The sequence below is a fragment of the Phyllostomus hastatus genome, unplaced genomic scaffold (genome assembly GCF_019186645.2).
Source record: "Phyllostomus hastatus isolate PE091 unplaced genomic scaffold, TTU_PhHast_1.1 phas_scaffold_21, whole genome shotgun sequence".
Classification (NCBI taxonomy): Eukaryota; Metazoa; Chordata; class Mammalia; order Chiroptera; family Phyllostomidae; genus Phyllostomus; species Phyllostomus hastatus.
This window is the reverse complement of record NW_025334017.1, coordinates 41,429,543-41,445,202: the sequence shown is the minus strand read 5'-3', so window position 1 is coordinate 41,445,202 and position 15,660 is coordinate 41,429,543. Positions and strand designations below refer to the sequence as shown.

General features: G+C 51.8%; 1 long non-coding RNA gene across 5 annotated transcripts in view; it reads right to left on the bottom strand.

Moving 5' to 3' along the window:
- Positions 1–209: 209 nt before the first annotated feature.
- Positions 210–15,660, bottom strand: part of LOC123833226 — a 152,925-nt gene continuing 137,474 nt past the window's right edge. For all 5 annotated transcript variants that reach the window (XR_006788188.1, XR_006788187.1, XR_006788189.1 and 2 more), the window contains one exon: positions 210–1,048. This is a non-coding gene — a long non-coding RNA (uncharacterized LOC123833226). The remainder of the gene's footprint in view (positions 1,049–15,660) is intronic.

Sequence of the window (15,660 nt, the reverse complement as noted above, 5' to 3'; positions counted from 1 at the left end):
TTCACGGTTCAGCTGGAAAGGGCGATTTCTCCTTTGCAGCGAGGACCAAATGAGAATGGCCAAAAACTACTGCATGGAGAGCATGTGCCCAAAATATGGGGTCGGGCCTTCATGTAGCTCCCCTATGGTCCGTTCTGAAACCAGTATCAGTGTCAAACTGTTCCCTGCCCCCCCAGCCCCGCTGAAGGAACACAGATAACAGGCTTGCCTTGCGGGTTAAGACCCAAGTTATTCAGTAGATCAGCAGAAACTACAGTTCTGTTCAAAGCTAGGACTTCAGCTACTCCACTCCCCAACACACATGCACACACATGCAGACTTTCTCTCTCTCCCATTCGCTGCCTCACTCACTCTGTACTTGTCCAACAAACGGCACCTCTGCTGTAACAGAAAACCCAGTGGATGGGGATAAGCAGCCATCCCAGCTGAACAGAGAGATGTTCATGAGCAGAGGAAGCAGGCAAGGTCAGGTGCTGAGTGCATTCACAGAGGGGCTACCAGATTTGTCCTTGTTGGCCAATCACTCAACAAAAGGGACCTGATATAGCAAACAATACACTGAGGGCCAGGTAACCCCCGCCTTGGAGAATTCAAGTCATCAAATAGTTATTCTTGATATTCCCATTGCATTTATCACTTAAAAATGCCATGTAACAACAAAACCTCAGCGGCACAAGCACTAAGTGTCCATGCACTTGGGTGGCCAGGCAGGCAGCTCAGATGATCTTGGCTGGGCTCACTCAGGGGTCTAGGAGTGGCTGGCGGTCAGCTGGTCTAGGCTGGTCTCCCTCGGAGGATTAGAGCACCATCGTTATGTTCTATGTGTCTCTCATCCTTCTCCGGGAGCCGGAACGCTAGCTCAGAACGTCCTTCTCTTGGTGACGGCGGAAGTCCAACAGTGCAAATGGAAATGCTTTGTCAAAGTTCTGCTTGCAATGTGTCTGTTAATGCCCCCGTGGACAAAGCAAGTCCTGTACTCCAGTCCAGCATCAGAGAAGCAGGGAGCGGCTGAAGAGCCGGGGCCATGTCATCAGTTCACCACGCCACACTGTGGAGGGAAAAGGGAGGTTTGTATAATTCTGTCACTTACACAAAGTTACTGAGCCAAATGCTCTAGACAGGATTTGAACTCAGGCCACTTGGACGGTGCTAAGTCCTGTGCCTAAGGCGTAGGCACAAAGGAGAGACGGCGATCACATGGGACACCAGCAAAGTGAACCTGATACCAGACTGGGCCCTGCCAGGGAATATTTCCGTGCACTTTGGGTCCGGACGGCCTTTGTGAATGCAGGGACACACCCACCACGGCCAAGAACTGACATGGGTTCTGGCCATCCAACGCTCTCCTTTACCCAATGAGATCAAGGAGCGATGAGTTAAGTAGCTGGAATCAACCGGCAGCCCTACTTGGGAGAGGGGGCCTGAATGAAGCAGTTCCACAGAAAGGAATGCAATCCTCCCTGTGTTTCAAGCATCACAAATCCCTGGATAAAAGTCAAGCAAAGGCTCCCAGTCAATTGGTCTACCCGCTTTTCATCCCCACCCGCAAAGTCCTTCTTTCACTGGGACAGGAGGGCGTGCAGTAAGCCGCCTCTGCGCAGGGGCTGCAGCTCTGCTGTCCCTCGTGGGCCGAGACTAGGGATCCACGCTGATATCCGGCATCAGACTCAGTGGTTCGGGGCTGGGGCCAGGGGCCGATATTTTTAACAAATGCCCCAGATGACTCAAATACAAGCCTCCCCAGATCACATTTTGAACCCCTTCTGCCCGAGATGGATGAAAGGGCACAGGTATCAAATCACTGTGTGCCCTGCAGAGATCATGCTAGTGGGGCAACAGGCTCATAAAAACACATGTGCACACACGGGCCCATGTGCACACTCACGCATGTACACAGGCAGAGACGAGGGCCTGGAACAACAGTGGCTAACTTCCCACTTCCCGTGGCAAGCCTTCTTTTAAGCCTGTATGCACACATGATCACATCTAAGCCTCCCAATAATTTTGTGAGGCAGGGGACACTTTTATTGCCATGTTTCAGAGGAGGAAAATCAGGCCCAGAGAAGTCCGATATCCACCCAAGTTCCAGAGCTAGTGAGCCGGGAGGCCCAGATGCAGCAGCGGACACTCCGACTCCGGAGCCCAGGTGCCCTGCTGGACGGGCTGCCCGCCGCCAGAAGCTCGGCCTCCCCCACGGCGTGCCCTTGTAAAGAGAGCAAACTTGCTGAACTTGCCTTGTGGTCTCGGTTAAGCAAAACTGCTGAGATCATTAACACTTTCGCAGAAGCCTTCTCAATGGGGAATGGCTTGGTTATATTACCTCATTTTTTCTGCTCGCTTTCTCAAGCCGGCTTCCACCATTCCCTGTCCACCACCATCTGCAGGCAGCGAGGGACTGAGGGCATGTTGGGTGGGGGGGGCATGAGGAAGGTGGCTTCCCCTGGATCTACCATGTGCACCCAGGTGAGGGGCCTGCCCTCCTCACACAGCCCTGCTGGGGCTACACCCTCCCCTTTTGCAGACAAAAAAACTGACAGAGCCTCAGAGAGGTTAAGCAACTCACGCACAGCCACATAGCCAGTCCAAGGCCCAGCCCTGTATTCAAACTTCAGTCTTGTCTAATCTAGAGCCCGAGGTCTCGCCTCTTCTAAAATGTGACTCACGCGCCTGTGTCAAGGCTCTGGGGGGTTCGAAGAAAATGTCAACACCCAGGCTCAAGAATGTGATGACCGTCTTTACTGGAGGGAAAGGAAGTTCCTGTATAGTTATTAAAAGTCACGAAGAGGGGCGGGGGTAGCACTGGGAATAGGAAATATGCAGCGTCCCAGCAGAGGGGGCGTTCTGGGGCCGAGGAGATGCACACTCCGGGTGGGGTGGGCCTGCCTACAGCCACCAATGCCAGGGCCACCACGGAGGCTCCCTCCCGGGCTGGGCGCTGGCTCTGTAGGCAACCCACTGTGGACGTGGCTTCTGAGGATGGGGGTGGGCCTGCAGCCAGCAGCCAGCAGCCAGCAGGACAGACACTTTGGCAAACTTCCCTAAGATGGAATACGGAAAGATTTTTTCCCCTCCCTACCCCATGTTTCTCTGGCTTAGAGAAAAATAGTAGGAAAAAAACAAAGGAAGGAAGGAAGGGAGGGAGAGAGGGAGGGAGGGAGGGAAAAAGGGCCTCCCTACCTGAACAGACGATAATAACTCACAAACAGAAAATCCACAGACCAAAAATGAAATTCTAAGGAGACTATCACCACTGCTGACTCGGGCCTGTGCAAAGTAGCTCAAGCGGACTTGACCATCGTCCGTCTGGTGTGGCAACAGTGGGGTGTTGGGGGCCAGGTCAGGGGTCCCGCTTGTGGCAGAAGAAATCCCCGCCTGGAAGGAGGAGTCCCGGGGCCCTGAGTCTTCTGCACCCAAGGGGCTTCAGTGACATTGACTTTAGACTTGGGTCATTTCACTTCGGAAGAATCTGCAACATAGGAATCCTCCTTGTCACCAGCCTCCAGTCTCTCCGAGGGGAACGTCTGGGAAACAGTGAAGTCCTGTGCACGTGTGAAATGTTAAAAGGAGCAACGAGCAAGGAACCAGGGCAATAACGCTCGTGATCCTCACCCAGGGGTGGAGCGCTGTTCTCCCTCTGCTGAGTGGGACACATGGCAGCTGTGGAGGGAGGCTTAACAGGCACAGCGCCAGAGGCTCTAGAGCCAGACTGCCTAGGCGGGAAATGGGGCTCTACTCCGGACTAGCTGGGTGACCTTGAGTTACTCACTTAACCTCTCTGTGCCCCAGTTTCCTCATTCATCAACGGTAGTGACTAACAGTTCCCACTTCAGAGCACCATTGTAAGGATTAAATGATCTGGTCCATGGGGATCAATATGTATTAGCTGTTATTCCAAAACTGGTAATATAATACTATATCAAAAATAGTAAAGTACTATTCACCAAGGTTTCGGCCATCTTTGAACGGAACACACGCAGCTCCTACAAACAGAAATGTCGTTGCAGAAGGAATGTACTAAAAATACTTGAGATATCTGAAGATCTTAGCGGCATCCACTTTTAAGTCATTCAAAATAAACCCACTGAATAATCATTTAAGAGGCATTTTTATGAGCAACTGTAGGCAATACGCCTCATATGGTAAATCGTTCCCAATGTTCCGTGGCTTCTCTCCTTCATTCCGCCACCCCGTGACTAGGCTGCGAGCACGGGTGACGGGTGTCACTGTGGCAAGGCACTGGGGGAGGAAGGGAGGAAGGGAGGGGGCCCTAAAAGCAACTACAGTCTGACGGGGACTTGTGCATCACACCTATAAATGACCATACCTCTGGGACTCCATGAGGGCTGCCGGAACGAGATGGCCCTAGAGGAACGGTAGAGCTGCAAGGCGTGGAGCAGGCAGGGCCGACTGTGTACAAGGGGGCGAGGGCAGAAGGCAAAAGCCCAGAGGGAGTCCTGAGAAACGCAGCTGCAGAGGCAGGCTCCCATCCCAACCGAGGACTCGGAATTCTTGGCTGAAGGGTTTGCACTGGATTCAGTGGGAACGGGAGAACCACAGATGCCTGTACCCCAGGAGCAAGTGATGCAGGCAAAGTGAGCTTCAGGAAGGTGTGTCTTGGCGCAGGGTGGAGGATGGTGGAGACAGGGCAGGCGTGGAGGTGGGGAGACCCCTTAGGAAGCAACCACAGCATCCAGGAAGACTGACATGGGGAGCTAAACCCCACAACCTGGTGGTAAAATCCACTGAGTGATGACTACAGATGCCACAGGAGATGAACTGTTTGGAAGACGGTGAAATCACTTCACTCAGGAGAATGAAAAGCTGGGTGGGGATGTGTCAAAAAAGAGACACTTTGTCCCCCTACCCCACCCCCCTCACCCGTGGTTACACCTTCCATGGTTTCAGTTACCTGTGGCCAACTGTGGTCCAAAAATATTCAATGGAAGATCTCAGAAAGAAACAATGCGTAAGTTTTGAATGGCACGTCACTCTGAGTAGAACGATGAAATCTCCCGCTGTGCCTCTCCATCCTGCCCCGGATGTGAATCATCCCTTTGTCCTGTATCTCTCCACACTGTACACTCTCCCTGCCCATTAGTCTCCCAGTCACTCGGGTTATCAGGTCAGCTGTCACAGTGTTGCAGCGTTTGTCCACGTGACCCTTATTTTACTGCATGATGTCCCCAAAGCACACGAGCGGCGATGCTGGCAATTCGGATACGCCAAAGAGATGCCCGCGAGTGCTTCCTTTGAGTGAAAAGGTGAGAGTTCCTAACTTCATAAGGCATGGTGTCACCTCACACCATCCTGAGAAGGGTGGGTATAATACAGTTAGATAGAGGAGAGAAGCCACATTCACATGACTTTCATTACAGTGCACTGTCACAATCATCTATTGTGTTATTAGTTATTATTAACTTCCTCCTGTGTCTAACTTACAAATTAAGCTTTATTGTAGGTGTGTCTGTCTAGGCAAAAGCAGAGTGCATAGAGGGATCAGTGGGTTCTACAGTCTCAGGCATCTGCTGGAGGTCTTGGAACGCGTGCCCCGTGGGTGAGGGGCTCCATGACATTCTCAGCCAGAACCTGAGTCCCCAACCACTGTCGGTTTTCTGCAGCTGCTGGAACCAATCACGGCATTTAGAAGTTTCAACAGCACGCACTCTTGGATTTCCCCACAGTTCCATAGGTCAGAAGCGAGAGGTGGCTCGGCTGGCTCCCTGCCCCAGACCGCACAGGCTGGACGCAAGGTGTCAGCTGCGTGGGCTCTAACCAGGGGGTGTGGGCGGGACCCACCAGTTCATCCATTCATGCCCTTGGCCAAATTGAGTTCCCTGTATTGTAGGATTCAGGTCCGTTTCTTTGCTGGCAGTCAGCTGGGGGCCACCCTTAGACAGTAGAGGCCTCCCTCCAGTCTCACATGTGGACGCCTACGTTTCAGAAACAGTACCCACACCCCAGCTCCTTCTGATCCCTGGAATCTCTCTGCCCCTCTGTATAAACCTTAACTACACCTGCAAAGTCCCTTCACCATGCGGAGTCACCTTTTCACAGGCATCACCCCAGAGATTCGGGTGTGGACATTGGGGGGTGGTGAACATTGTGGGGGGGTGCATTCTGCCTACCAGAGCTTTTTTGCATCTCCACAGGAAGCTGGTAGACACCTCACGATAAGTAACAAGGGGGGGCGAGCACAGTCGTGGATGGCAGCCCTGCGTCCTAAGGAATCCTGTAGAGGCACTTGGCCCAGCCTGGTGGGGGGCGCGGGGGGCGGGGCGGAGCACAGGGGACAGGGAGACGTCAGGAGAGGGTTCCCAAAGGCAAAGCGAGATGATCTAACAGACCCTGAGCACCAGCTGCAGTGAAGGGAGCTGCTCAGCCCTCAGATGATCGGAGTAGCACGTCTAGAAGAGGCCAGGAACTCGAATAAACCCCGAGGACACATGCCAAGCCTGACGTGTGGACACTGTTGCGGCAGCCAGCCACCTGGCACGCGAAGAACCGCTGTCACTGCCCCCGCCCCCCCCCGCAGGGGTGATTCTGCCCTTTACAAGAACCTTCCGGAAACAACACGGTGGACCTCCATGGAAACCCTATCATGTGAAGGCAGGGAGCGGCGTGAATCTGCAGGTGCCGGCCTGGGCAGGGGTCTGTGACACAGGAAATGAAAATGACATGCTGACTCATGTAGGTAGCAGGTTACCAATTTCCCAAAAGAAAAAAGAGAGCAATCGCTTGTGAGCACACGCTGGTTTCCAAAAGCTAATTGTTAAATAAGTCAAGAATTCAGCTACTGGTTTTTAAACCTTTGGTGGCCTGAAATCGGCCATGGTGGGATGTCACCACAGAAATCCACAGACCTACAATTTGGGGCTTTTCTTCCATCCTGAGAGGTGGAACAGTACACCCCACTGGGTTGCACGAGTTCCCCTACAACCGGGACTATTATCTCAGGAAGAGGCGGGATGGGTTTCACAGTGGTGTCGGTCAGCTCCCTCCCTTATATTATCGTTTCAATCGGTGCACGGCTTTTCATTATTTTCCAGATATAAAAAATACTGAACATAACACAAAGGCCAGCCTGCCGTGGTGCCCATTTCCAAGGCTCTCTGCCCTACAGGCGACGGCAGCATCCTGAGCACCGCACCTGCCCCCAGCTGGGCCAGGTCCAGCATGCTCTGACGTTCCGGATGGGAACCTCCGCCCCACCGCAGGCTGCCGGTCACTGACCACACTGCTGGGAACCGGCAGCCCAGGCCAGACGACTGAAGTTCTCCCAAGGTCCTCCCAGGAGGCGGGGCACGCCTCCTTTGGGAAAAGAGTTTCATCAGCTGCAGACTGAGACGCAGACCTCAAGCCTCATCTGCTACCATCATTATGAATCATATACATGGATGGTCAAGGAACGGGAGAGCCAGCTCTTGCCCTTGTGATGTCAGATCCAGAGGGTTTTAATGGGGTGCTGGGGGCTGGGGAGGAGGCCCCTATACCACACACAGCAACACCAACCACCCACCCAGCCAATGGGAGGCTTTCTCATTCTTAATGCCCTGGGTAGCACACTCATCATAGGCCACGCAGCACAGGTCTGAGAAGGTGGGCTCCTGCCCAGTAGGCTGGATGGAGGCCAGTTCATAGACCAGCTGAGCCTCCCCCAAGCAGGCACTCCCTGAGTTACCCTGCTCTCACTGCCTCTCCACCCGGAGAACAGCTCAGTATCTTCCCTCTGGCGTTTCTCCAGCGTGTCAGCCCAGGGCCACACTGCCAGGGGCTTCCAGGAGCCTCACGGTAGAGACAGAGGCCCAGACGGACAGCTGCCCACCTCTTCGAGAGAAACTCCGGGCTGACCCCCAGCCCGGCTGCCTGGCACAGAACAGCTGGTCACGGCATGACTGCTGATCTGCGAGCCATTTCAATTCTCTGAACTTTTATCGCATTTTTGTCTTTCCGTATTATGTCACCATGCCACATTAACAGTGTGCCTCCTGCCCTCCTGTTTCATAAGGCAGTCCTTTCTAACCACCGCTGTGCTATTTAAATGGCGGGATAACCCATACCCTGCACTTGCTGCAGCTCCTGCAACAACCACTCCCGCATGCTCTGACGCTGGAGCTATTTCTGATTTTTCACTTATATTATGAATACCACTACAGCCAACATCTTTGTGTGTAAGCACAGCAGGATTCTGAGAAGTAACTCTGAAATACGCCTCCCTGTTTTCAGTTGTCACAAACCCCCAGAATAGGCACAGGTCGGTCACACACACGGCATCATCCCTGACATGGGGAAACGAGAACCCCGGAGATGGAGCTCCTGTCTGACGGGCAACAGGCTGAGGATGGCTGTCACCATAAAGGAGGGAGTACATGTCTGGGTCTACTGACTGAGCTGAAAACCTAAGGAGGAGGCAGCTAACATAATTCTTACTCTATCATGAACCAGACAGCTGGAGAGTCGGGGTCTCATGAACCTGCCCATCCCCTCTCTTACCATCCCCTGGAATGCTGGGACACGGTCCCTCTCGCATGGCCCAGGAGCTGGCCATATGCAAAGTTTGGAAAAATGGCAGTCTGGGAGCTGGATCTAGGGTCAAGGACTTCATCGGGACCGGGACCTTGGATTTGAGGCCAGCTGAGTTTGCGCTGACTCCCTCAGTCTTTTGACCGGCTAAGCCTCCGTTTTTCCATCTACAGGCAGGTGAGGTGATAGCCAGCTGATGTCTGAAGTCCCCTTTCTACGAGGTTCTGAAGCCCACGTAGATGGAAGGGAGCTGCCAACCCAAGAAAGGCAGGTGCCTCCTCTCACCTGGACTGGGGTCGTCGGTCGTTCAGATCCCGCACAGCGCCGGAGCTCTGATTCTGGAAATTTCCACTGTCTAGCCAAGGTAACTGCATTGCATGTTACCTTGTGGACAAACATGCCCGGTTCTCCCAGCAGAATGCAAGTGAAGCGACTATATACCACTCGCAGGACAAGGCACTTAAGATGCGGGTTCACCTTCTCTACCCTTTTTTTCCCCTCGGCCAGCGGGCTGGATTTCAAGGTCCTTGAAAGATGGCAGACCAACAACATGGAAGAGGCCTGTCTTCCAGTGCATAAGGAAGCACCACCCACTGACCAGTACCCATTCCCCTTGGGGTATTTTCTGAGTAAGAAATCGACTTCAAATCTTTTGTGCTGAGTTACTCAATATTGAGGTTTTATGCGTTCCAGCACCTAAAGTTCCTTGAATGAAACTGTCCCACCCTATTATTGTTGATGGTAGAGGAGGAAACTGAGAGGCCAAGCGGTAGATAAAACTCAACAGAATTACACTACCAGGAAGGTGCTGCTTCCCACTAGTTCCTCGTACAGTTTGTCGAGTCCACGGTCTTTCCGTAGTGCCCAGCTACTGCCACGCTCAGAGTGCTTCACGTGCTCTGAGAGTCCAGGTGAACAGGGTTCAGGGGGGACATATTCGGAAAAGCACAAAAGTACTCCAGACATTACCACACTGCACTTGCCATCCGCTCTCCCATCCTGTCCACTGTCCTTTTTCTTAGCCAGACTCAGTCCATCCAGAAATCAATTTCCCACAGAAACGGAGAAAGCAAATATAGTAGCGGACATCACTACCTGTTCTCAAAGCCTTCTCATTACTTTGAAAGGAATAAAAATAAATAAGTAAATAAATCCTCTCCACCCCCCGGGTCCCTACCTGCTGGTCCATTCATTCTGAGCACCACCCACAGCCAGACGTGGCCAGACGGCTTCACAGAAGCCAGAGAAGTTACCAGAAATGAGTCCTGGGTTTGACAATGGGGCCAAAAGTGCAGCTGGGGTATTTCAAGGTCCTCACTTCCCTGCTTGTAATTAGTCAGCTTCCAGCAATGGTGAGATCTGAGGACATCACAGAACACTGACCTTCTTGGGCAGCTCTAATGGGACAGCACCGACCACAAGACCCTAGGTGGTGGGCATTGACTGACAGCTTCAAATCACTAGGCACCCTTCCACTCAGAGATGGGAAAAGACAGCCTGTCCAGCTACTCTCTGTGCATTCACCTTACACCTACTGTGGGTCACCTGGAAAAACTAGGTTTAATGACACTCATAGACACGTTTATTTCAGGTGCACACATTTTCAGGGGCCCTCTACCCTTGGGGGTCCCATTCCTCTCGGGACCAACAGCTATCACAGCAGTCGTACTGGTCTGCACTGATGCGTGCTCATAGCCTTCGGCTGTCTTTCCCGAAGGCTGTGAGCATGTCTGTCAAGGTCTTCTCACCTGTGTGATCCATTTAACACAGATTCTTGGGATGTGTTGCCTGAACTGAGTTGAGCCAAAGGAAGGCTAGGAGGGAGGGAGGGAATATAAGAATGAACAAAACACATTGCCCGAGCCCCAGGCAATGATGGTGGATAAATATTGAGGGTAGATAGGTAAGTAATTACAGAATTTCTGAAAACCTTGTCATTTCTTTTATCCTACTTATTGAAAGATGGTTATTATTGTTATCAAAAGATTGAATTTTTTTCCCTTCTTTCCCATCATTTGGTTGAAAAAAAAAACAGTATTTCTGTTAATGAAATCAGCAGACATCTCGTATTTTATATGCTTTTGAGCTCTGTGACTTAATATTGGTATACTTCATTATTAGCCTATGTCATTTGATAAAATGCTGGTATGTATGAATAGTAGTTCAACCACATATTTATAATGTCTGGGACTATGTGGCTATGATTTGTTGGGAGAAATAATTTGGCACTGGTGACTAGCCTGCAAAAACCTAGTGCAAGAGCTTCACTATCTAAGTGAATGATGAAATTAAAAAAAAAAAAGAGCTTGCACCAACCTTAGCTTCCGTGTCCTAGATAAACCTGGCTGTGGATGTCAGGCCCCAGCCCACACTTACCACCCAAACCTCACGAGACAACCTACTGGAAGGAAGAAGGCCACAATGCATGAGAGTGCTCAGTGCCTTGCCCAGTACAACAAGGACTCAATAAAGACACACCTATATTCTATTTTTATTATTATCACCACCATTATCATCATTACTGAGGATACCACCCATGGAGATGCCATGGCAAAATAAGGCAAAGAACTTAGAAAGCAACAATTGGGCCCAGCACTTAGGCACTACAAGAGGTGATGGGGCGGTCCAGGGAGCACCAGGAAGCGGGGACCCGTTCGGGAGAATGAACCCCTAGGGGACTCAGGAGCATGGAGCAGAAGGCGGACAGTCCCTTCAGGGGCTAACTCAGCAGTGAGCGCACGAAGGCCTGCGGGAAGAACATTACCTGGCGGTGAGGAAGTGAAAGTGGCCAATGTTCGTAAACTCCAGACCCGCGGCACCTCCTTCAAGAGACGTTCGGTTTGTTCCTACTTTCCCCTTCTTAGATCAAGGAGCATCTGCTCTGAAGCGGGAACACAGGCCTATATATAAAACTAAACCCACCTACATGAAAATTTACATTAACGACAAAAGCCGAGTTGTCATTAAAAATTCCTGAGAGGAACGGATGACGGTTCACTAATTAATTGGGTTCAGCGCTATCAAGCACCACTTAACGAGGGAGTGCTCCTTAGAGGAGCAAATGTGGTGACTGTCACTTGGCTTCTTTCTAATTTGCACTCCTCTGGGGAGACCACCAGGCTACCCGCTTAGGAAGAAAGCCCTCCCTAATGTTTGCAAAGGTGAACAGTTGCCAGCTTCCTCAGATAAAGGGAAGATGAGTCAGCTGAGGTCACTGTCAACCAGCAGGAACCACAGGCCACCTTTGTGTCTGCAGCTACCAGGCTTGAAGCATCAGAGGCAGGGATATGGAGAGTGGAGGACAAAAACCGGGTGAGTTCCCAGGGGGTAAGAACATTCTCATGGTACTGCCTGGGCAGGAAAACACGACAGAAACGGAGCTGAAGACATCAGAACTAAACACACAAGCCGGAAGCACAGCTACACACAGAAACCACAGGCTCATCACTTTCCCACTATAGCATTAAAACCCACTTTTTGTTTTCAGAAAATTACAAAGTAAAATCTCCCACTTTTTCAGGTCTTCCAACCACATTTCCCAGAAATGTCTGTTAGCAGGAAGTGCATACCTTTCACAGAAGTTCTCCCATGCATAGAGAAATACGCGTGTGTGCCGCCTAAATTTGACAAAAGTGGGCCAATTCTATACTAAACGTACTACAACTGTTCTTCCTCCATTAACTGACTATGGTCTGTCCAGAAGGCATCTAGCCATGTACTATGAAAAATAGAGTCATTTATTGAAGAAGAGACAAGATACAAGAAACTCTGTACATAGGACAATGACACCTCGGTCCCCTTCAAATCTGATGCAGATTTGTTGCTCTATTTGCTCAGTCATCTTGAATACGATGGTCACACGGTACACAAGCTCACTCAATAGCATCTACCACCCCCACTGACTAGTACAGTGAAGCTCCTGTTGTTCACGCATGTGCATTCCAGTCCACTCTCCTTGGCTGCCAGGTTACACTGATGTCACGCACACCATTTTTGTTATATTAACAATGATTGGACTTTTTCTGGACATTCATATATATATATATATATGTGTGTGTGTGTGTCTGCATACATATATGTATGTACATATATGTATATTCATATACGCATGTATACATACATACGCACAATTTCTTGTTTGTGTTTAAAATGCCCTACTTTTCTTTTTGAAATAATTTCACACTCACAAAAGGAGTTAAAAATACACTGAATCCCCATGGCCATGCAATCTCCCAATATTGCTATCTCGTATAATCACACTACAATTATCAAATTTAATCAGGAAATTAACATTAATAATACACACGAAGGCCTGTATTCGTACAAAACACACAAAATTTAAGACATTATAGAACAAAGAAATAAAGTAAACACGAATAGAAGTTGTAACATTTTCTTGCACCCTGTTGTGGGTTGAACTGTAGCCTCTGAAACAGACGTACTGAAGTGCTCACCTCAGTACCTGTGCACGTGACCTTATTAGGAAATTGGGTCTTTGCAGAGTCATCGAGTGAAGACAAAGTCCTTGGATCAGGGTGGACCGCATCCTTACAAGAAGAGAGACATCTGGACACAGACGCACAGAAAAGGAGGCCTGTGAGGATGGGAGGGGAGACTGGTGTGATGGAGTACGAGCTAAGGCAGGTCTAGGACTGCCAGCCGCCGCCACCTGAAGTGTGGACAGAGGAAGGGAAGGGCTCTGCCTTAGCATTCGCAGACGGAATGCAGCCTCGGTGACACCCTGTCGTCAGGCTTCCGGCTGCCAGAACTGTGGGAGAAGTGATTTCTGTTGTTTTTAGCCACGCCGTTCGTGGCACATCATTCCAGCAGCCTGGCAAACCAATGCAAACCCCAATGCATCGGCACCGCCCCCGTGCAACGGGGAAGGCGCAGCCAAAGGCCTGTTTCTGATACAGCGGGACCATCATGGTGACCGTCATCACTGAGCACTCCCGAGGAATGTCACGATGTGTAACATCACACCGCGAGAAACACCGAGTTTCAGCCTTGGAGTGACGAGAAGACTGGCAGGAAGGGGAGTTCAGACGAGGACACGGTGGTCAGACACCAGGGGGGAAATCACAGCGGCAGAGCTGTTTTTGTTCCGCAGACACACTCTGCAGCGGGCCGCAGCCGTGGTGAGTGTGAAGTGTGACAGGGAGCATGCCCGAGGGCAGCTTCTGCAGCATGCGGGTGCAGAGGAAACTCCCCAAGAAGCACGCGGCCCACGCTTTCTCTCCTGCCAGCCTCACTTCCCCCTGTCAGCGTGGCCCAAGTTTATTTTGACAAGGCTGTCGTTTCCACCCACATGGGCGCACACCCCTGCTGACACCCAGGAGCCCAGCCCACCCTGGGGACCAGTATTCATTGTGGAAAACCCAAAGTATCACCTCCATGAGTGGCAGATGAGCCCCCCGGGGCACACCCTTGCTTGTGGGCAGGCGGGGAGTGTAAGACGACACAGGGCTTCCCGGCAGGGGCTGCAGGTGGGCGGTGGGACAGCAGCCCCGGGGGCCTTGAAACAACTAGCTTGGAAAACCTGTGTCAAGCTCCATTGAGCAAAGGAGACCAGGCTAGGAAATGCTTTCACAGGCAGAATTTCAGATAAGGAGGAACCATTTACTGAAAAGGCAGAAGGGGGTCCCGAGGGATGCGAGACGCGGTGGTCCGCACCCAGCGAGCACGTCCCTTTAGGGAATGGGGTGTGCGGTGAGGTTATCAGAACCGAGAAACCTGGTGGACCCTGCAGAGTCCCGGCTGGAAATGTCATCTCTGCGAGCAGCCAGTGAAGCTGGGTCCCAGGGGGTGGGACCAAAAACCCCTGCAAACCGGAAGCCACTGCCGCTTTGGGGGCCAAGGGCTGCCGCCAGGGGAAGGAGTGCTGCCATAGTGACCATGCCGGGAACAGGAGGCAAATCAGAAGGAGCAAGGCTCCCCTTCTCCCCCAGCTCCCAGTCTCCCTTGGAGGCACAGCTGTGGCCTCCCAGGGCCAGCAGCCCTTCCGGACCACAGGGAGTGGCCACAGACTAGCCACCGCACCCTTCCTTTACACTAGCCAGGCACTAACCCTGGGCGATCAGACAGGACACTGGCCATGTGTCCGGGCTCCTCACCAGCCTCGCATGCCTTCCAGATCCCCACCAACCCCTGCAGTCTACCCATCAGGCCCACATCATTTACTTATAGTGCCTGCATGGCCCCTGTGGACAACTGAGTGAGACGCCTGGGCAAAGGGGATGCAAGGTAGGGGATCCTGCATCGTATGTGAACTTCATTCGCACTCAGTGCACATCAGGTTCCAGAAGACATGTGTCTCGTCCACCCCATTAATCCCCCCACAAACTCCAAGGCGGAGTGGAGGAGCCACTCCCTCAGATGAGGGGCCAGTTCATGCAAGGCACTGCCCAGGTGATGTCTATTTGGGAACCACAGACAAGCACAGAATTTTTTAAAGGGTGGGTGAACTTCTGATGGGGTAAGCCCAGGGGACTCCAGGAGTGTGGGGCGGGGGAGACAGTAGGTAGTTGGGTTGACATGGGAAAGAGGACAGTAGGGAAGCCCCCCCGCCACCCACCCCCCGCCGGGAGGAGAGACGGGCCAAGAGGCCAGGAAGGGCACACAGGCCTGGGACCACGACAGCCCTCCAGTCTGCAAGCACTTCAGGGCCGCACACGTTTCTGAGTGTCTGTCCAAGGGCATCCGACTCCTCCTGACTGCTGCTCCTGAGACCACACTGCCCACGGGCCCAGTCCAGCGTTCTCAGAGTCCTCAGTGTCCTGCTGTGTTCAGCCCACATGGACTTTCATGCTTTGCCATTCACTACCTCCTCTTGGCAACCAACGTGAGCGAAAAAACAGGTCTAGTCAAAAGTGTGTGGAGGGTGTCACGGGATTAGAGCTGGATATCAGCAGGGACTCATGGTTAGCGTGATACAGCTACAGAAGAATACCTATGGAGATATGTTTACATATGCGTATTATACACATGGGTTAGCACACATACACATAGTTCATTGTTCTGTCGGTTGAGAGGCCTAGAAAAATGATACCCCAGGAACAATGAGCACAACTAGCACCAATATCTTGGCTTCTAAAACCATTTGGCGATAAAACAAACCAGAGCTCCCTGGAGAAACAAGAC